The 22,153-nt window shown below is 34.6% G+C and overlaps 1 long non-coding RNA gene across 2 annotated transcripts; it reads right to left on the bottom strand.

The window, feature by feature from the left end:
* Positions 1–15,091: 15,091 nt before the first annotated feature.
* Positions 15,092–19,738, bottom strand: LOC110790398 (uncharacterized). Of its 2 annotated transcripts, none has more exons than XR_008925858.1 (6): positions 17,885–19,738; positions 17,465–17,570; positions 17,185–17,353; positions 16,879–17,032; positions 16,515–16,629; positions 15,092–15,607 (listed from the first exon to the last, which is right to left on the bottom strand). It is a non-coding gene; the product is annotated as an uncharacterized lncRNA (long non-coding RNA). The 2 variants fall into 2 exon arrangements; XR_002533777.2 differs by having other exon boundaries at positions 15,092–15,583; positions 17,885–19,736.
* Positions 19,739–22,153: the final 2,415 nt, after the last annotated feature.

Here is a 22,153-nt window from a genome sequence, read left to right as displayed (position 1 = left end):
AGGGCACCAATAATCTACCAATTATTCAGTCCTTATTAATTCTAATCAAGTTGTTTAACCTTAAAGGATTTGTAGACCAAATCAAGAGTTTATGACTAAAAATGCTCCCACTTAAACCAATAACTTTATATGCTTTACTAATTTTAAACATAAAATTGTATTTCTAGTCTAACCGGAAACCATTTATTTAAAGCTCATATAAAATTTATTTTTCAGTTGAATTAAAATTTAAAGCTCATATAAAATTATAATCGAATCCATTTATTTAATTTATTTTTCAGTTGAATTAAATGAATTTAAATTAATTCAAGGTTTAATTTTAGTAAAATAATTAGTATAAATTAAAATTTATAATAATTATAATATTCAAAATTAAAATCCGAGAAAACAATTTAAATTATAAAATTTTAAAATTAATTAAAATTATTTCCGAACTGAAAATTTCAAATTGAAATTCAAAACGACTCAATCGTAACACGACAAGCACTTGGGCTTGCGCCCAAGCCCCATCGAGTGCACGACCGACCGCACGCCCATGGCACAATGCAGCAGCAGCCACGCGCAAACGCAGCAAGCCAAGCCACGCTTGCGCGCAGCCTGCTCGCCCACATGCATCGCAGCAGCTACCGAAGGAGTGCTCGCTCGCTAGGCGCACGCAAGCTCTCGTGGCGACGCAGCGCTCGTTGGTACGCGGAGCAGCGATCGCTGGGCGACCCAGCTCTCGCCCTTGCGCGCGCGCCTCGTCATGTGCCACGCCCATCGCCCTTCGCCCATAGCACACAGCACACACGCCCAGGCTCCCTTGCCTCGTGAGCGCGCCATGCCTTGGTTGCTCGCTGCATTCGTACCGCACGGGCGACGAGCTCCCTTGCTCGTCGTCGCGTGCCCGCACTTTACAACACCCCTTAAGGGTAACACGTAGCGTCCTTTGCTTTATGCGTGCAACGTTTATGAGCGAATTTTATAAAAAATTAAAACTTTAAATTTAAAATCTATGACAAATTAATAAATCATATTAATTTCATAATTTTGGAGCAAAAAATCGAAAATTTATCAATCAATTAATTACCGATTAACATGGATTCAAATCTAGGTCATAAAAATTTAAAATTTATCACAAATTAACAATTTTTATGGTGGTTTTTAATCATGGATACCTAATTAAATTATTAATTAATTATGAAAAACAAATCAATTCTAAATTATTCGAATTTCAACAAATTAATCATAATTACAAATTAGGTTGTATAATTAACAAGTCTAGGCATTCAAAATTGTTAAACATATACTTTAGGTCAATCAAAAACTCAAGATTTATCAACAAGTATCGCAAATATTCAATTTAACATCTTAAATTTACAAACTTTTGCGTTCGAAAAACTAAAACCTCCGAAAAGTCATAGTTAGGCTTCGAATTGGGAATTCTGGGTTCGGTCGAAAAACACTATTTTTGTCAAAATTTTAGAATGCCTTTTACATGCGGAATTGACACAAAAATTATTCGATTTGGATGAGTAACGAAGAAACTGCCGAAAACCTGCGTACATATAATTAACGGATATTTCATGAAATACCCCCGAGTTTTGAAGTAATTCACCAAATGCCCATCAAGTTCCAATAATTCACCAAATACCCCTGACAATTGACTTAATGCCCCAAATACCCTTACTGATAACGGTCCGTTAGTCCGCCGTTAGTCTAGTTTCATAATTCACCAAATGCCCCTTTTTTAAAAATTTATTTCACCAAATACCCCTTTTATTAAACTTATTTCACCAAATGCCCCCAACCTTAAAAATAGTTATGCTGATGTTCCAACGGCTAGTTTTTTCGTTTGAAAATTAGTCGTTGCTTATTGTTTGCTTATGCCTTCTTGATCCACTAAAGTCGTGATAATATCTAAAGGCTAATTTTGAACAAACGTAGTACGAAGAGAAAATAATAATGTTGATTGTGTGTTCCACTCAATACAAAGCTACGCAATTTATAGGTATCAAAATAACAAACTAAGCCTTATAATAAGGGAGAAAGATACTTATGAAATGAATCCATGCAACAAAGAAAATCAATGTTCTGAGTAACGAGTGAGATATCTTGAAATGACAATTTGTACATTAAACCCAAGGCATAATCCAAAGAGAAGCTAGTAGGAAACGTATTCCTGATTTACAGCTACGATGCCAATTATGAGCTTTGGATCTATTGATGTCACAAGGAAATTTGACAAGCATCGAATCAGCGTACACAAATTCAACTCCACTGCTTCAACCCAGGGACAGAAAACACTTGAGGAGAATCTCAGAACCTGTTTCGAGCTCCTGTTCTAGTATGGTCAGTGGAGGAACCAATCTCTCTATTTTCCTTTTCCAGCAGTTAATATTAACAATTTAACATTCCTGAATTTCGACAAGCATCAACTAGCAGGCCAACTTGTGCATCCAACTCTATACCAATAATAAGACCCTGCCCTCGGACTTCTTTCACATGTTGTTTGCCTCCTAATTTCTTCGCTAAGAGTTCTCTGAAGTCTTGACCTTTCTTTGCTAAAAGTACTTGCTTGCTCTCTTAAGTCCTAAGTTCTGCCTGTCCATCCCAAACCATGACATAAATAGGATTAGCCTTTCTTCATTTCACAATCAAAGTAAGATGCCTTGTATTGACATTACAGTATCATCTTTTTCTTCATTTGCTTCAAGTCCTATTGCATCTTACTGTTTCCCCTATTTTCAGTACTTTCTCCTTCGCCTAAGCTTCCCCTGTATTGTCCTTCATGCTGCTGCCCCCTGTTTTCTTGCTCAACTACTCCCTTGCACCAACTCAGATTGTTGCAAGGATCACACTTGTAGTACAACCTTTGTGGATTGTGTGTTGTATCGGAGCTTCAGATGACAAATTTCCAATCACAATAGCAAAATAATTGGTTAGGTACTCTAACATATGTGGACTCATTGTATGTGGATGATGATTTTGAAACAAAAGTCATGACACAAATCTAATGCAATTAGCAAAGCAAAGAAAAAAAAACAACTAAATTACAAGAAACATTCAGAAAGTGGGTTTTTATAGCCAAGCAAGACCAACAACTACTTTTCAAACGAAAAAACTAGTCGTTGGAACATCAGAATAACTATTTTAAGTTTGGGGCATTTGGTGAAATAAGTTTAATAATAGGGGTATTTGGTGAATTATGAAACTAGGCTAACGGCGGACTAACGGACCGTTAAAAGTAAGGGTATTTTGGGCATTAAGTCAATTCTCAGGGGTATTTGGTGAATTATAGGAACTTGATGGGCATTTGGTGAATTACTTCAAAACTCGGGGGTATTTCATGAAATATCCGTATAATTAAATAAACGCAATTTGCAATTTATTAACAATTACGAAAATTAATCACCCCTTTTAACTCTTTGCAAATTTGTAAACTTTAACCATGTCATGCAATTTAGATTATGAAAATAATAAGAGGCTCGTGATACCACTGTTAGGTTATGATACATATGACAAAACATAAATCATGCGGAAAACCTTAATGCCAGGAAACATATTATTTAAACATAATCATTTAGCATAATTTAGGTGCATACACTTTGTAGCGTGCCCTCCCTAGCTGCGCCCGAACCGAACAAGAACAAGTTGTTAGGACTTCAATTGTCGTCCCTCCGTAGATAGTCCACAGCACGTCCGGAACCGCCTTAAGATTGACCAACTAGAATCGCCCTTAAGGTACTATAAATTTCGGCTATTATGGGGCAAGAAAGTGACTGGTTTTTCTGCTCAAAAATCACTGTTTTATTGTATGAATACTTATAGAAAACTCGTGCCTAAAATTATGACCCTAGGCATATATTTATAGGACTATGGAAAAGGAATTCGAATCTTGTTAGAATACTAATTTATTAATTAGAATCCTATTAGATCTCTAAATAATAAATTTAATTTTTCAGGATTAGGATTTAATGAACGCACGAATTCCGATAGCATTAGGATTCGTCACGCACACCATGTCATGCAATTTAGATTATGAAAATAATAAGAGGCTCGTGATACCACTGTTAGGTTATGATTCATATGACAAAACATAAATCATGCGGAAAACCTTAAAGCCAGGAAACATATTATTTACACATAATCATTTAGCATAATTTAGGTGCATACACTTTGTAGCGTGCCCTCCCTAGCTGCGCCCGAACCGAACAAGAACAAGTCTTTAGGACTCCAAGTGTCGTCCCTCCGTAGATGGTCCACAGCACGTCCGGATCCGCCTTAAGATTGACCAACTAGAATCTCCCTTAAGGTACTATAAATTTCGGCTATTATGGGGCAAGAAAGTGACTGATTTTTCTGCTCAAAAATCACTGTTTTATTGTATGAATACTTATAGAAATCTCGTGCCTAAAATTAGGACCCTAGGCATATATTTATAGGACTATGGAAAAGGAATTCGAATCCTGTTAGAATACTAATTTATTAATTAGAATCCTATTAGATCTCTAAATAATAAATTTAATCTTTTAGGATTAGGATTTAATCAATTCACGAATTCCGATAGCATTAGGAATTCGTGTTGGGCCTTCGTCTAGCCAGCCTCGTCCGATGCTAATTCGTACGATACGCTTTCTGATTAAATTCCTGATTCCGGAATTCATTTCCGATACGAACAATATTAACATTTCCGATTCCCGAATTAATTTCCGTGTCGAACAAATATTTAATATTTGTGTTTCCGGAATTATTTTCCGATTCCGATAATATTTCCGATTCTGACAATATTTCCGTTTCCGGCAATATTTGCGATTCCGGTAATATTTCCATTTCCGATAATATTTTCCGATACGTACCATGTTTCCGTTTCCGGCAACATCTACGACTTGGATATATTTATATTTCCGATACGATCCATATTTCCGTTTCCGGCAATATCATCGTTTCCGGAGTATTCATTTCTTGCCTTTGACGATCTCAGCTCCCACTGAAACCAAGATCCGTCGATTCCGAATATTCATAGATGGAGTATTTAATGCCATTAAATACTTGATCCGTTTACGTACTATTTGTGTGACCCTACGGGTTCAGTCAAGAGTAAGTTGTGGATTAATATCATTAATCCTTGAACTGAAGCGGCCTCTAGCTAGGCATTCAGCTCACTTGATCTCACTGAATTATTAACTTGTCAATTAATACTGAACCGCATTTATTAGACTTATCATTAAATGCATACTTGGACCAAGGGCATTATTTCCTTCAGCAGCAACGTTGCAGGGATGAATTCTGTGGTGCGAGCAAATAACGTTACTGGGCAAACTCCACAATTGCAACAACAACACTCACCAAATACTACGTCATTAATTGATGGGCTTGCAGGTGTTTCCAATAGTCAAATACAACAAATACTGGAGATATTAAATACTAAATCCAAATTAAAAGGTAATACAAATAACTTAACTTGGATTATGGATACGGGAGCATCAAATCATTGTACATCCGATCTCTCGTTATTAAAGAATATTAAGACAATACCGGACTTCCATGTCGGACTCCCAGACGGACAAACCGCAAATGCCAATCAAGTTGGTTCGGTAGAGTTAGGAGGATTGGTGCTTGATAATGTATTATTTGTGCCTAAACTAAATTGCGATTTGATTTCTATTAAGCAGTTAAATGATGAATTAAATTGCTCTGCTCAATTTAATAACAAAATATGTGTTGTACAGGACAGAACAACGAGGAAGATGATTATCCTGGATGATGATCCTGGATGGACTTTATTTTTTCCGTGGGGTTCCTTTGGTCAAGGTGCGCGCAGTTGGGACCGAGTGTGTAGTTGATTTGTGGCATCAAAGAATGGGGCATCCGTCGGAAAAAATTCTCAAGTTGCTTCCTCCAGTACGAAGCTTCGTTAGACCAAGTAATAAAGTATGTGATGTTTGTCCTCGTGCAAAGCATACTAGAAGTAGTTTTCCTGTTAGTAAGAATAAATCTAGTAGAATGTTTGAGTTAATACCTTTAGATTTGTGGGGGCCCTACAAGACTCGTTCGTCTTGTGGAGCTCGGTATTTTTTAACTATTGTAGATGATTTTTCTCGAGGAGTTTGAATTTATTTACTTCGTAATAAAACTGAGGTTGAGGATATGTTTATGAATTTTGTTGCAATGAGTAAACGTCAATTCAACCAAGAAATTAAAGTTATACGAAGTGATAATGGAACAGAGTTTAATTGTCTGCAAAAGTATTTTTTTACGACTGGAATTTTATTTGAATCATCATGTGTGGGTACTCCTCAACAAAATGGTAGAGTTGAACATCGTCCTCCTCAGGTACTCCCTATCCTATAACATATTTTGTTAATTATGAGCGTTTTTCTGCGAAACAAAGAAATTATATTGCAGCAATCACGGATGGAAAAGCCCCAAAATCATTTAAAGAATCAATGAAGCATGACACATGGAGAGAATCTATGGGTGCAGAAATAAACGCTCTTGAAGGACAGGGTACATGGGTACTAGAAAAGTTGCCTCCAGGAAAGAAAGCCCTCGGGAGCAAGTGGGTGTATACCGAGAAAAGAGATGAGGATGGAAATTTGATCCGAAATAAGGCCAGATTGGTCTGCTTGGGAAATCATCAGGTGGAAGGTACAGATTATAATGAAACCTTTGCTCCAGTTGCTAAAATGTCGACAGTACGAACTTTTTTGCCAGTTGCAGAAGTGAAAAATTGGGAGGTTCATCAGATGGATGTACACAATGCGTTTTTACATGGTGATTTAGAGGAAGAAATTTATATGAAAATTCCACCTGGTTTTCATAAAGATAATACTGACATGGTCTGTAGGATGAAAAAATCCTTATATGGATTGAAACAAGCTCCCCGGTGTTGGTTTGAAAATTTGTCTACTGCCCTGAGAAAATATGGATTTAAGCAGTCATACTCAGATTATTCATTATTCACTCTTTCAAAGGGTGATCTGCAGTTAAGTGTGATAATATATGTCGATGATATGATAATTGCAGGAAATAATGGATTAGGATTGAGTAGCTTTAAAGCATATTTAAGTCAATGCTTTAAAATGAAGGATTTGGGGCATCTGAAATATTTTTTGGGACTAGAGGTTGCCCGTAGCAAGAGCGGATTTTATGTCTGCCAAAGGAAGTATGCATTAGATATTATTTCAGAAACAGGCCTATTAGGTGCGAAGCCTGCAGACATCCCTATGGAACAAAATCACAAACTAGCACTAGCAGATGGAAAAGAGCTTGCGGATGGAGAAAAATATAGGCGCTTGATTGGTCGGCTCATCTATCTGGCCGTGACTAGGCCAGACCTAGCTTATTCAGTCCACATTTTATCTCAGTTTATGCATGCACCGAAAGAAGAACATTGGGAAGCAGCATTAAGGGTTGTACGATACTTGAAAAGTGTCCGGGTCAAGGCATTCTTTTGCGATCGGATAGTGCATTGCGACTACAAGGATGGTGTGACTCGGATTGGGCAAGTTGCCCGTTGACTCGCCGATCCTTGACTGGATGGTTTGTGCTCCTTGGTCTTTCACCGGTATCTTGGAAGACTAAGAAGCAACCTACAGTTTCACGTTCTTCCGCAGAAGCAGAATATCAATCGATGGCAGCATTAACATACGAGTTAAAGTGGTTAAAGCAACTACTTAGCGATTTGAGGGTGGAGCACAAACAAGGTATGAATGTGTTTTGTGATAGTCAGTCAGCACTTCACATTGCACAAAATCCAGTGTTTCATGAGCGGACAAAACATATTGAGGCAGAATGTCATTTTATTCGAGATGCGATCAAGGAAGGCCTTATTAGCCCTTCGTACGTATCAACGAAGGTGCAACTAGCAGATAAATTCACAAAGGCATTGGGGAAGGCACAATTCGAATTTTTTCTTAGCAAGATGGGCACTCGAGATCTTCATGCTCCAACTTGAGGGGGGATGTTAAGATATAATTAGAATAATATAATTAGAGTTTTAATATGGTACAACTACTAGCTAGTTTCCTACGGAGTATTAGCATGATTAGTTGTCAAATTGAGTTAGGATTGATATACCTGATTGTACTATATATATTTGCCTTTGATATATGAGAAGGATATACTTTTGAGTTAATCTTATATATATATATATATATATATATATATATATATATATATATATATATATATATATATATATATATATATATATATATATATATATATATATATATATATATATATATATATATATATATATATATATATATATATATATATATATATATATATATATATATATATATATATATATAAAGGGGAGTTTTTTCAAGAGCATTGAGAGCGTCCACGTAGGACTATCCAGTCACATAATCAAATATTAAGTTTATTTTTAAATGATAAATAATGAGATAAAATTATAAAATTCTGCTAGGAGTTTAAATAATAAATAAATACTTAGTAAAAGATAAGAATAGATAAGTTTTATTATGAGTCAACTACCATGTTCTATATAATAATACAACTACATTACACCCAAAAAAAAATTTCATTAACGATTGGCTATTTTTGACAGGGTCAAATCTTGTGTTTTAAGTGAAATATTCTACGGCAGGGTATCTAATTACTATCATGATCGATATATGTGAAGAAGTAGTCAATTATGACGACCCAACCCCTTTTCACGACGGGCTTGTGACGGAATCACGTTGTAATTGTTCTTTTACGACAGGAAATCATGCCATTAATACTTTTACCCCATAAAAAAGTAACAAATCATCTATTCCATCTGTAAGTTTAATGTATTGATTCGTGCATCGCACGGGCTTGATTCTATTCAATGTAAAAAAATCACTTTATTAATTTGGAACGAAATATTGTGGTTTAAATTAGATTAGTTTTTTATTTTTATTTTTATTTTTTAAATCGAATTTTTGGATCGAATGGGATTCTGGGAATTGATTAAAAAAACATAATCAAATTTTCAAAATTATATTGATAATAAGTCTTCTTTAAGTATTGTAATTAATATTTACATTTTATATTTTTAGACTCCAAATTTTTATTGTTTTAGGTATCTCATCCGATTAATCTAGTCTACAAAATGTATCTTCATTCCTGATACATCCACCTAGTCGTCGTACATTTAGAACTAATTGTACGGCGTTGTTTTTAGATTCTCCATCTGATTAAAGCTGATCAAATAAGCAAAAACAACTCGACTTTGAGTGTGTTAAGATCTGACCCATGAAACATCACGTGTGAGAGTCCCACATTGATAAAAGAGAATAGTGTTAAACACTTAATAAGCCCAATAGGCTACTCCCCTTATTGCCATATGGATTTAAGGTGGAACCTCTTTTGGTCTTGTTAAGTAGGTGTTCTCATTCGTTGGCGGGTGCGGCCCAGACCCGTATTTAACAGAGTTCATCGAAGATCATGATGGAGATGCTCAAGTTAGTCTCCCTTTCATTGATCTTCAAATAGTTGGTAAGGTTGTTGTCGCTTATCAGCTGCATGATTGTGATCCATATAAATCAGATAATCAATAACCTAAAATATAAGAAAATATTTTGTTATTGATGGTCCAATATGGATTTGGTACTATTTGGCGTAATCAAGATTGTTTGTATTATTTTGTTGTTAGTAATAATACCATAAAATTAACAAAATTAACAATTAACAAATATGGTCAAAGTCATTATAGAGAATCAATAACTTAGAGTGGGGCATGGCGTGAAAGGATCGCCAACAAATGATTTTCTTCCAATACTAAAACTTTAACACTTACTGGATGATCGTTAAATAATTAAAAATCATTCTTTTTAATTTCAGCAAAGTAATGAAAGTCGTAACTTGCGACTAATTATTTGTGTCGCAATTATTTTTTTAAGTGCATAAAAGTATTAGATAGTAATTTCTATTTTTTAATTTATATATATCCTATATAGAGGAAGGCTCTCGTGAGAACACTCCCTTACGGTGAGAACACTTCCTTACGGTGAGAACACTTTCTATAATGGCATTTTCGTAATTTTTATAAACAAATACCCTAATTTATGAAATCATCGCCGTCAATTCCTCTCTCTCTCTTCAATTCCTCTCTCTCTCCTCAGTTACTCTCTCTCTCTTCAATTACTCTCTCTCTCTTCCCTTTTCGAACGCTACTGCCGCTGATCGCCGCCGCTGATCATCGCCGCTGCTCATCTCTCACCTCTCGTTGCATCTCGCCGCCGCTCATCTCTCGCGTCTCGCCGCAGCTCGCCAATCGCTACTCGTCAATCGCCACTCGCCGTTGCTGCTCATCTCTCGCCGCTTCTTCTCTCCTCTACGCCGCCGCTTCTTCTCTCCTCACGCCGCTCGCCGCTGCTCGCAGAAATTCGTCACCGATCGCGGTGATTGTGGTTCGCGAATCGGAGTTCGAACTCTCAGGTTTCTTTGATTCTTCGATTTAGGTTTCTTTGATTCTTCGATTCTTCGATTTCGATTTCGATTTTAAATCAATCGATTTCGTTTTTCTGAGATTCTAAATCAATTGATTTCTTTGATTCTAATATCAGTAAATTTATCCGAATTCATGTTCTAAATTAATCCGAAATTTATCCAGTTTCATGTTCTAAATTGATTTCTTTGATTCTAATATCAGTCAATTGATTGTTAGGAGGTTTCAAAATCGAATTTTAATCGGAATTCTCAATCGATTTTTTAAATATGAATTCAACAATTAAAATCGATTTCAATTGATTTCTCAATTCCAAAAATTAAAATCAAGTTCAATTTGGTGGCTGCGAAATATAAATTTAGAACATGTTTGAATAAACTTAGAACATGCTCGAATAAATTTAGAACATGCTTGAATAAATTTAGAACATGCTTGAATAAATTTAGAACATGATTGAATAATTTTAGAACATGAGCTTACAAATTTAGAACATGGTTGAACAAATTTAGAACATGGTTGAACAAATTTAGAACATCGTTGAATAAATTTAGAACATGATTGAATAAATTTAGAACATGCTTGAATAAATTTAGAACATGCTTGAATAAATTTAGAACATGAGCTTACAAATTTAGAACATGGTTGAACAAATTTAGAACATGGTTGAACAAATTTAGAACATCGTTGAATAAATTTGGAACATGCTTGAATAAATTTAGAACATGAGCTTACAAATTTAGAACATGGTTGAATAATTTTAGAACATGCTTGAATTAATCTAGAACATGAGGTTAAAAATTTAGAACATGGTTGAATAAAATTAAAACATGCTTGAATAAATTTAGAACATGGCTGAACCAATTTAGAACATTGTTAAATAAATTTAGAACATGGTTGAATAAATTTAGAACATGAGTTTGAAAATTTAGAACATCGTTGAATAAATTTAGAACATGTTTGAATAAATTTAGAACATGCTTGAATAAATTTAGAACATGCTTAAATAAATTTAGAACATGAGCTTACAAATTTAGAACATGGTTGAATAAAATTAAAACATGCTTGAATAAATTTAGAACATGGCTGAACCAATTTAGAATATGGTTAAATAAGTTTAGAACATGGTTGAATAAATTTAGAACATGAGTTTGAAAATTTAGAACATTGTTGAACAAATATAGAACATAGACAGTGTAAAAGTGTTCTCACCAGAAGAAGTGTTCTCACATAAGGAGGTGTTCTCACCGGATCCCTCCCCCTATATATATATATATATATAGAGGAAGGCTCGCGTGAGAAGTGCTGTTACGGTGAGAAGCGTGAGAAGCTCTAACAATCGTTGGATTAAATTTAATCCAACGTCTCCCGGCTGCGCTATAGTTGCTCGGTTCATTAAAATTAGCCAACACCCACCGACCCACATAATTATGCATCCTGCTTCCCCATTTCTTTTCTATCTTCTACGACCCTACCTTAATCTCCTCTCCCTATGGTTGTTTTTTATTGTCATATTTATCTATCCTCTACTCCAGGTAGAAGATGATTCAACTAGCTTCCCCCCATTTTATTTTACCCCAAATTAAAGATGATTCAATCAGATTCACCCAACTTCCCCCATTTATTTAATTGATTTTACCAAATTGAAGATGATGTTTGTTTGATGTATCTCTAATTCACCATTGATGTATCTCTAGTATAATGTTGATGTACCTCGAATACTTAGTTGACATACCTCGAATACTTCATTGATGTATCTGTAATACTTAGTTGATGTACTTTTAATTAATTTTCAATGTATCTCTAATGTATATTGAATGTATATGCTTCTCACCTTATTCCCAACCACCACCAGTCCACCACCAAGCCACCACTACGGCCGTCATATTTCAGCCACTTTGACAATCAGAGGCAGAGACTTCAAGAGATACATCATATCGGTAATATAAAGAGGCCACAAATAATAACCGATTACGAACAATAAGAAAGCAAGTGACTGAAGATGAAGGATGAGAAAGAAAGAGACGATCAGCCGCCATTTTTTTAGCACTATCAATTGCTCCATCTAGAAAACTAAAGGGGAGGAGACGAAAAGTGAGTGCCATCTGATCTATGTTACTCGGACTCGGGTACGGGTGTCGGACACGGGTATGGATCCGAGTGTCGGACCCGGTAAAGTTAAAATTTCAAGACACGGGGACCCTGTCCTAATTTTAGACATGGGTACGGGAACATGGAAAAAATTACTAGAAAAATAAATAAATTAAAGAAAAAGAAAATAACAATTAAATTTCTTTTGAAAAAAAGAATTGAAAAAGTTTTCTTAAAGTAGCCCCATGCTTTAAACAAAAAACAAAGTGAATTTTATTCCTAATTAACACATCTAGGGTTAATTAAAACTAGATTGGATATTTTCTTAAAGCAGGAGCTGACAAGCCATGTCTGACTGACCGACCAAGGACCCGGTACGGATTCCATACCCGGATCAGTGTCGTGTCGGGTCGACACGGGTATGAGCCCAAAAGAGGAGTGTCGAAGTAACACAGCATCTGATTACTTTGTTTTAGTAACGTGATGTTGGATATATTTCTGAACAATTAATCTATTACTTAATGAATTGCGGCTGTGTTTGGATTTTAAGCCATCAGATTCGGTATCCTACGGTCTAGATTACTTCTCACGTTTCTCACCTAAGATCACTTCTCACCGGATCCCTCCCCTATATATATATAGGGGAGGGATCCGGTGAGAACACCTCCTTATGTGAGAACACTTCTTATGGTGAGAACACTTTTACACTCTCTATGTTCTATATTTGTTCAACAATGTTCTAAATTTTCAAACTCATGTTCTAAATTTATTCAACCATGTTCTAAACTTATTTAACCATATTCTAAATTGGTTCAGCCATGTTCTAAATTTATTCAAGCATGTTTTAATTTTATTCAACCATGTTCTAAATTTGTAAGCTCATGTTCTAAATTTATTTAAGCATGTTCTAAATTTATTCAAGCATGTTCTAAATTTATTCAAACATGTTCTAAATTTATTCAACGATGTTCTAAATTTTCAAACTCATGTTCTAAATTTATTCAACCATGTTCTAAATTTATTTAACAATGTTCTAAATTGGTTCAGCCATGTTCTAAATTTATTCAAGCATGTTTTAATTTTATTCAACCATGTTCTAAATTTTTAACCTCATGTTCTAGATTAATTCAAGCATGTTCTAAAATTATTCAACCATGTTCTAAATTTGTAAGCTCATGTTCTAAATTTATTCAAGCATGTTCTAAATTTATTCAACGATGTTCTAAATTTGTTCAACCATGTTCTAAATTTGTTCAACCATGTTCTAAATTTGTAAGCTCATGTTCTAAATTTATTCAAGCATGTTCTAAATTTATTCAAGCATGTTCTAAATTTATTCAATCATGTTCTAAATTTATTCAACGATGTTCTAAATTTGTTCAACCATGTTCTAAATTTGTTCAACCATGTTCTAAATTTGTAAGCTCATGTTCTAAAATTATTCAATCATGTTCTAAATTTATTCAAGCATGTTCTAAATTTATTCAAGCATGTTCTAAATTTATTCGAGCATGTTCTAAGTTATTCAAACATGTTCTAAATTTATATTTCGCAGCCACCAAATTGAACTTGATTTTAATTTTTGGAACTGAGAAATCAATTGAAATCGATTTTAATTGTTGAATTCAGATTTCAAAAATCGATTGAGAATTCCGATTAAAATTCGATTTTGAAAGCTCCTAACAATCAATTGACTGATATTAGAATCAAAGAAATCAATTTAGAACATGAAACTGGATAAATTTCGGATTAATTTAGAACATGAATTCGGATAAATTTACTGATATTAGAATCAAAGAAATCAATTGATTTAGAATCTCAGAAAAACGAAATCGATTGATTTAAAATCAAAATCGAAATCGAAGAATCGAAGAATCAAAGAAACCTAAATCGAAGAATCAAAGAAACCTGAGAGTTCGAACTCCGATTCGCGAACCACAACCACCGCGATCGGTGACGAATTTCTGCGAGCAGCGGCGGGCGGCGTGAGGAGAGAAGAAGCGGCGGCGTAGAGGAGATAAGAAGAGGCGAGAGATGAGCAGCAACGGCGAGTGGCGATTGGCGAGTAGCGATTGGCGAGCTGCGGCGAGACGCGAGAGATGAGCGGCGGCGAGTTGCAACGAGAGGTGAGAGATGAGCAGTGGCGGCGATCAGCGGCAGTAGCGTTCGAAAAGGGAAGAGAGAGAGAGTAATTGAAGAGAGAGAGAGTAACTGAGGAGAGACAGAGGAATTGAAGAGAGAGAGAGAGGAATTGACGGCGATGATTTCATAAATTAGGGTATTTGTTTATAAAAATTACGAAAATGCCATTATAGAAAGTGTTCTCACCGTAAGGAAGTGTTCTCACCGTAAGGGAGTGTTCTCACGAGAGCATTCATATATATATATATATATATATATATACTAGTCTTATATGCACGCGATGCGTGCGAATATAAAAAAGTAAATTTGATCCCCTTAAGCAAACTTGCTTTAAAATCAAGATCAAATTATCAATATTAACAAATAACATAAAAAATTCATAATTCTTTTGTTTTATCTTAAAAGAATTAGTTAACCAGCTTAGAAGTCATCAAATGGATGAAAAGAAAAGGAAATGATTCCAACATTCAGTATCGAACCAAATCCTTGAAACCACAAAAATCAACAGAGTTGATTGTTTCAAAGAAAAATGTATAATTATCATAGGAAAAGCTTCTCATTTCCACAACAGTTGTGGAAAGGTGACAAAAAAAAATGTAAATTAGATTATATCATTACAATCAGCTTCACAAAATTGTTAGAACTTCTGCTAACATAGTTTATAGTTAGAAACTTAGAATAACTTTCCTTTTTCAATCATCAACTAATTAGTACCCCGGAGTACTACTATGAATGGTAGAAGAAAGAATTAGTACTTCATCCAACTCATAATCCTCTTTCTCCGCAGCATCCTTAAAACTACTTGGATCATTTGTCGTTGATAATTCAAGCAACCGTAAAGAGTTTTGGTGATCCCCAACTGAATCTTTCTTGTAATCCTCACTTTCCATCACCTCCTCAACAATCAAAACTTTTCTCTTGGAACCACTGCACATGGAAAGTTTTCTTTATCTATAAAAAAACATGACAAATTCTTTTTAGATTCACTTCCCGACATCATAAACATGTAATCAAATATAGCATTCCTGACAACCCTTTGCCAGCAAAGTTAACATTCATTCTACTGAAAACCCAGCAAAAAGGCAACTAAGTAATGAACTAATGACTCATATCATCCATTCTCAACTAAATATATACTCCCTTCCTCCAGATTTTATTTTATATTTACGCTAATAGTGAAATTATTAATAATTATTTATTATTTCTTTGTTTTGATTGATGGTAAATAGGTTAATGAAAATGGAGAAAACGGGGTGACAAAGTACTCGAACGGGCGGTAAACGACATCGTCAAAGCTGAAAGTGAAGCAAGTAGGGGAACCAATATTGGTAGAACCAGCAGAAGAGACACCAAGTCGTTTATACTTGATGTCAAACTTAGACCAAAACATAGTTGTGATTGTCCGTACAATATATTGTTTCAAGTCGGAAGAGAAAGGGAATGAGTTAGCATGGGAAGTCCTAAAAGAGGCTATTTCAAAGGTGTTGGTGCATTACTACCCTTTGGCAGGACGACTTACTGATCAGTCCTCAAGGGAAGCTCATTGTAGACTGCACCAATTTGCCAATAGTAAGCAACAACAACAACTAACCAAAGTTTGCAATTAATTACTTCATAAACTATAAATTTCATCACTCAAATCAACATAAACCAGTAACCAAACACTCAAATTAATCAGATAGAGAAAGAGAACCTCAAATTATTGACAATTTGTGAAAACAAATAACACCCATACTCCGTACCATACAGTAACAGCTAGTTTAGTTGGTAAGTCATAGAGTAATGGCTAAGAAGAGAATTTCAAGATGTCTATCCATGCTGTAAAGAGAAAACAAATGTTGGTTAGAAAACTAAATACCTGAAGAATTCAGTTTAGTAGTAACAGATGAAGAATTTTCGCTCCCTGTTGTTTTCTGTATCCTTTGCTGTTCCAATTGCATATCAAGCTTCCTCTTGACTGCTTCACTCTTTTCCTATGGTCCAAGGGAAAAAGAAATAGGATCGATGCAGATTCCAAAACATACGATACCAATCAATACTGAAGTGAAGCAAACAAAGCTAATTGTTTCATTAAGCAACAATAACTACTAATCCAAATAATTGATTGTTGCTGAGTTCCTAAAAATTCAAAATCAGCACATCATTAACAATTCTACCATCATCATCATAATCATCATCTAATCATCAAATCATCTAATCACAAAGCAAAAAACAGTACTAACCCCTTCTTTCTGATCCAGACTCCACATTGCCGTCACTCGTCCTCGAACCCTGCATTGTCGAATCCCCACCCTGATTCTGATTAAAATTAGCTACATAGTAATTTTGATCTCTATAAACTTCTGGTTTAGACTCTTTCACACCCTCTCTTGCTTCCTATTTTGGTAAAAAAAAAAATCAAAACATCAAAAAATCAAAATACTTTCACTAAATCAGACTCAACTCAAATCAGTTGATGCAGGCTCAACTTAAATCATAAATAACAATAATAACAAAATTAAACAATATAATTAATTGCAGTTAAATACCTGTCCAACTGCACTTAGTAGTATTACATATGACAAATTGTCACACCAAGTAAACCAATAAAGAAAAGGCTGATTTTGGAGATAATTAGTACAAACCCAATTGACCTCAAGCCAGGTGAGGGTTTGACAGTCAAGCAGATCTTGATCTGCGGAAAGTTGTTATGGGAACCTGAGTAAATTGGAGAATAATATTATGTTAATGAATATATTCTGGCTTTATCTTGCAAACCGAAAAGCCAAACAACCAACATCATAACAAAGCCAGAAAAGCATATTATACCTGTTACATTTTCCTGGAGCCCTTTCGAATTATCGGGCTAATGTGGCTATCCCACCACCAAGATTACATGTGTTTACTTTTCGTCATTTCTCACACCAAAAGCTATCTGAATCAACATTCAAAAAATTCAAATGTGCAATATTTTTAACCTTTTTCTTCAAATGTCAGAAATTACAAAATGCAAAAAAAACTAACATGTCTAATTCATTAAAAATAAGTCAAAATTAACTCCAATACTTGTTCAATCTCTTTAAAACCGAATAAAATCGATTTGCTCAATTCCAAAACAAAACTCAAATCCAATAAAATCCATTAAATTTCGATAAAATAAAATATTAAATCATAAAATGAAACAAAAATTCGAGACCTAATAAAGAGAACAAAAACTGGGAAAAAAAATAAACGAAAAAATAAACGTACCTGTCGAATTGAGAACAAATTTGCAAAGATGAATAGATCGAAGGAGAGGATGAAGAAGATCGAAGGGTTTTGTAGAGGAAGAAGATCGAAGAAGATCAAAGATCGAAGATTCGTAGATGAGGAAGATTGAAGGTGAATACGGGAGGAAGGTGAGAGAAAACGGGAGGGAGGGAGGAAGGAAGGAAGGAGAAAGAAAACGGTGGAGCAGGAAGCCAAGAAGGGTTAGGGCAGTTTAGTGTAAGGGTATTTTCGTCTTTTTTCAAGTGGACACGAAAAGTTATTTTACTAAAATGCCCTCAGGAGCTGGCTTATATATATCTAAGAACCTTTGCGCGTATTTTTTGAACTACTAATGTAGTGCACGTGCGATGCCCGTGATTTTTTTTCTAAATAAAACAATAAATATCTATTGAGTAATATTGATGTTATTTTTCAGAAAAAGTGATTTGCCTATTTTAGGAAAAAAAACTAATTAAAAGAAAATGAATATCCCTCATTTGAATTATTTATGAGATTAATATTTGACCATTAAGTTTTCGATCCGTATATGATCTTTAGTTTAATTATAATAAAGCTGTAAAACTTCTCGAAAGCTTGAACTATAGTCTACATTGTGTTTCTCCATTCAAAGTTAATCGATTCATTTAAAAAAAAATTAACTGGTAACTCTGTCAGTTTTAACAATTTATACACGACGAGTCCACTCCTTATTTAAATACCCCTCAATTATACATAGTATCCTATAATTATATTCATTAAATACTTAAAATTATGTGTATATATATGTACACAGATATATGCTCAATTCTATGCCAAACAACCAAAAATAATAAGAAGTGCAAAAGAATTATTAATCTGAAAATATTTTTGACTTGTTGGAATAGGATAAATCGATCATATACGCTTGATTCTTGAAGTTTTGATAATCATACTCTTACATCTAACTAATTTTTTTTTAATATATATGGTTAAAAGTATATGGATTTGCCCATATACTTATCATAAGTTATTTAGAAAAGTGAGTGTAATAGAGAACCTTGGTACGTCAATGCTATATGGATTTGACCAATAGGAAATAAGAAATAGGCATCCAAACAAAGCTAAGCATGACATTACATTGGCGAGGGGCAAAATTGAAAAAAATATTACCTAAATGAGGGGTGAGTGTTCGGCTTTTTTAAGCCGTAGAGAAAATATAATAAATACAAGTGTTTATATTTAAGAAAAAAAAAGAAATTGATCAATGAATTGTAAGGTGAGCATGACAATAGAAAATAACAAATAAACTAAGAGGTATAATAGGAAAAAGAATGACGCAAAACTTAGGTGGAGTGGGGACTTTTTAGTAATTAGAGGATATATGCATATTTGTTAAGCTAAATTTGCCCTTTTTTAATGTGATTTCCTGGATCACTTTAAATACGAACATTATATTTGAGTCAAATCATATACACATATAGTTCAAAAATGTGCATACACGGTTCAAATTATATGCATATTCAGTTCAACAAATATATGAGCATAAAAAATGTCTAAGGGTTGTGGGTGTTTTTATCTCCCCTGCAAATTTTAAACATTCGTATAAGAACTTGTGCAATCTCATAAAGAAGTTGTTGAACACAAGTACATACTAATGTTCGGAACACTGCCATCGCTTTGGATCCTCCGATAAACCCTCCATTACTTCTTGAAAAAATATCAAAATCAACAAATAGAAACATGTAAATCTCAAGAACACGAAGACAAGCAGGAGAAACTAAAATAAATAAGAATCCGATGTGACATTTATACCTCCAAAATCAATAAAAAACAGCAGGATCAATTCTCGGAACAAATACGTTAATCGGAAAATTCTAAATCTATAAACACCCGTGAGATGGATAAGAGAAATTGACAGTCGAGATATAAATAATGAACGGCCGCGATATATATATATATATATATATATATATATATATATATATATATATATATATATATATATATATATATATATATATATATATATATATATATATATATATATACATATATGTGATTTAGGTTCACATGAAAACCACCTTATGGTGAGGACTCTAATATTTACCGTTCGTTATTTACACCTTAACCGTTAATTTTATAACAGACCATGTTAGGAGAAATAATCTCAGCTTGTCAAACAAATTTATCCAACGGTTGACATTTCGCACGAATATCTCAATGGACATTAACGTTTTTGCTTCATCTTCCCCTGAATTAAGCCCCAACCAGCGCATTTGAAACCACCGTCTCTACCCTGCAATCCTCCGCCCTCCTTGCTTCTCTCTCCTCCATATCCACTTCCACTCAAACACCAATCTTCTTCTACCGCCACCCAGATATCTTCTCCCCATTATGTCCCTCCTCCGCACTCATCGCCTTAACTCCACCGCCCTCCACCACTTTGCCCTCCACCAACTCATCAAGGAATCCCAGTACTACGACCTCTATTCTTGGCCCCTCCTCTCCTCCTCCCTTCTCCCCCTTTGATGCATCTTTTGTCACCTCTCTCTCTATCCTCCTTCCTCCGCCATTGTTTCCAACTTCTCTGCCTCTTCCACCATCTCTCTCCTCCTCGCTCATTCTGGGAAAATATCTTACTACGATGCTACCACTCTTTCTCATTCCTCCACCCTCTGTACCTATCTGGAGGTTATTTTCTCCATCGCTGCGATTTTTATGTACACTTTTTTTGAACTAAATAAGCATATTTTTTAAACTAAATGTGCATATATTATTTACTACGCATAATTTTTCGTTTACAGAAAATCAAAATATATATTCATCTCCAAAGAAAGGTGCACATATAGGAAATATTATGCACACATAATTTAAAAAATATGCTTATTTAGTTCAAAAAATAAGTAGAAAGGTTCTCACCATAAGAGAAGTTCTCAACGGAAACTCACCCTATATATATATATATATATATATATATATATATATATATATATATATATATATATATATATATATATATATATATATATATATATAGAGAGAGAGAGAGAGAGAATCGGGATCTGGTTAGAACTACCCCTTAAGATGAGAATAGAGAACTAACCTAGGGTATTTTTTTTGGAATTAGCTAGGTGTTTTCAGCTTGTTTGGTTGATCTTTCCTTCAAATTTTTATGAATTAGGTTTTTAATCTTCTTTTTAAAAACTTATTTTCTTTCATTATTTAGTGTTTAATCTTTTATTTTGTTTTTAATTACTTTATTTGATGTTTTTTTTTTACTTTTTATTCATTCCTACCAGTGATTATTTACAGAAAAGGAACTCTTTGATATTTTTATGTGTGCTCGTCTAGTTTTATGAATTTTCTAACAAATGTTCACATTGTGTTACTGAAGGAGGCCGGTTGTCGGGTGTAGACACCTACTTTTGTCCCCGTTCCCGCAAGGGAAAGGTTCGATGATGAAAGCATAAATCTCCACTTGACAACGCATCTCCTATAAAATAAACGAATCTCGATTCCCCATTTCATTTCACCCGAAACCTGCTATTTATAGGAAACCTGCTAAAAGTAGTAATTGCCGTGAAAGGTAGCTTCTAAAAGTGGCAAATCATAAAGGATAGAAACCTGTCAGAATTAGGTGTTGCACTCCAACATAAATCCTAAATGAGATAGAAAACCGCGAGAATCCTATTCCTAATAGGATTCGGAAATAGGAGTTACGTATTAATTAAAATCCAAACGAACCTAGAGTTCGTAACGGGCCCAGACGCATTCCGTCATAAAATTGATACGCGCTAAAAGACTCGAATTAATCTCAAACTCTACGGATTTTAGGAATCCGAATCTGACTAAACAAAACTGCCCATACCCTATTTTCAACGCCTGGATCTGGGCGCCGAAATCTTCGGCGCCCAGGCCTGGGCGCTGAAAATACCTGGGTACGTCTCTTTTCCTAATTCCTTGTGGATTAGAACTCTGCAATTCTATCTTTCCACGAACTCTTCCCTATAAATAGGCCCCTAGTTTCGACGTGAAAAGACACAACAACACATAATTATATTCTGAGTATTGACTCCAACCCTTAGCCTAAGCCTCTCGCTGCGAAACTGTTCACACGTTCTGTCGCAATCGATCCATAAATCGAACAGAACGTATCCTGTCCCATAATTGAGATTCGTTAAATAAAAAGGAGAAATCGCAAAGTCAAAGTGGTTAGTTTTCTGAGAACCGTGACGCACCTCTCAAGGGTGCGTCGTAACGTGTCCCTTTTCGATGATTTAACTGCTTTCC

Source organism: Spinacia oleracea, chromosome 1 (assembly GCF_020520425.1).
Source record: "Spinacia oleracea cultivar Varoflay chromosome 1, BTI_SOV_V1, whole genome shotgun sequence".
Lineage (NCBI taxonomy): Eukaryota > Viridiplantae > Streptophyta > Magnoliopsida > Caryophyllales > Amaranthaceae > Spinacia > Spinacia oleracea.
This window is presented reverse-complemented; position numbering and strand designations above follow the sequence as displayed.